At 39.2% G+C, this 1,783-nt stretch overlaps 1 pseudogene; it reads right to left on the bottom strand.

The window, feature by feature from the left end:
* Positions 1–227: 227 nt before the first annotated feature.
* On the bottom strand, positions 228–625 carry LOC102480378 (ubiquitin-like protein FUBI pseudogene; annotated as a pseudogene).
* Positions 626–1,783: the final 1,158 nt, after the last annotated feature.

The following is a 1,783-nucleotide window of genomic DNA, read 5'->3' as shown; positions in this document are numbered from 1 at the left end:
ATCCCAAGTCAATGTGAGCCACTTACCACATAATAACCAGGATGATTAGATACTCCACTGGTGATAACAAAAATGAAACCAGCAGTGTTTCCCCCATTGATTCTATTCCTTTCATACAAAGATCTCAAAAGTATTTTCTACATCATAAATTTTTCTTTCTTTCTTTCTTTTTTTTTTCCAAACTGGGCTAAGTGGCTTTCTTAGAGGAAGTCAAAATTACAAAGGACTTAAGAGTTGGCATTGGGGCCCTTCTTGCCAAAGGGGGCACGATATTGACAAAGCATTGGTCAGACTTGGTTTGCCACTTGGCCTAGCTGTCATCATAGTCTTCTGTTTGGACACCTTGAGAGTCTGACCTCTCACTTTCCCAGCACAGGCCAGTTAAATCATGGACTTTACCTCTAAGCACACTGCCGGCTACTTCGAGGATAGTCAGGGCCTCCACCCTGTACTGGCCCAGCTCAGCCTCATCTAGAGGCACGACCTGATCTTCAGGGACAAGGCCCTCCAATGTGTATATGAGCCTTGCTCTGGGTGACAGTCTCCTGGCCAGTCACCTTGAGGATACGTAGCTCCTGGGTATGAAGGAAAAGCTGCAGCCTGTGAAGATACATCATAAATCTTTCTAAATTTTCCAACCACTGCAAATTTCCTGGTAAATTTTTAAAGCTCGTGAGAAGTCATATGAAGAAATTTCTCAAAGTGTTCAAGTCAAAATATTTGTTCTAGGACTAATAAAAAGTATCTTTGAATTTTCTTTTCTTTTTTATGAAAATAGATGCTTTTTTCCAAGCCCACATCAAAGAGGCTCTCATCTCTTTGACAATCCTCAATAATTTTTAAGAGGCCAAAGCTGAAGAATGGGACTCTTCCAAAGGAAAACTAGGATTGTTACTGCAAGTTCCTAAGATAATCTCTCTCTATGGCAAATTTTGACTATTATATTATTTGGGTGTTCCAGACCAAATTATGCATGTTCTCTAGTCAATCCCATAGCCCGGTGGTCAGGGGAGCCAGATCCCACATGGCCAACCACAGTTCAAGTCCTGGCCCTGGAGGCCTAACAAACACATCATATATGTGCTGTTCATAACCCCAATTCCAATAGGATTAAGAAATGAAAGAGAAGAGTTGTTGTGACCACACCCCATTGAGGGTGCTTTCTCCCCCTCCCTCTTTCTCCATTTCTCTGCCAAGTACATGCACACTTCAGCAATTAAAAAAAAAATTATATTCCTGTAGTGATCTTTCTTTGCAAATTTTTCTAGGAACACAGACTGATAGCATTATTTCCATTTTGCTTTTTGAATTTAGGACATTCATTGAAAAATATTTTTGACTTGCCTCAAACTGAAAGTGTTGGGGTTTTTACTTTAATTTGGCCTGTAATCGTGCTGATTTTGCTTTACCATTATTCTGTCATGTGAAATTGTTTATAAACCAACCAGGTCAGATTTAATGGGAAAATTAGATAGGAATTAGCCCTTGACTATGCTTGTTAAAAATTATCTCAGAGTATGTTTTAAAAAAGAAACCCACAAATGTTTTCTCAAAAACAGTCTTTCTGGTTGTCACATGCAGTAAGTAAGCAATTAGGCTTATGTCTGATGAGCAGATTAAAACATTTCTGCTGTCTGATACAGTGCCCTGTCTACTTCTGAGCTACAATTTAGGTACTTGGCTGTCCTCTGAGGGAATAAGAAGAATCTGTGGTTGAAACATTTTGACTATAGTACTTGCTGACAAAAGACTGAAACCTTTTTAGCCATTAGAAAAATTACTC

Source organism: Tupaia chinensis, unplaced genomic scaffold (assembly GCF_000334495.1).
Source record: "Tupaia chinensis unplaced genomic scaffold, TupChi_1.0 Scaffold141887_1, whole genome shotgun sequence".
NCBI lineage: Eukaryota > Metazoa > Chordata > Mammalia > Scandentia > Tupaiidae > Tupaia > Tupaia belangeri.
This window is presented reverse-complemented; position numbering and strand designations above follow the sequence as displayed.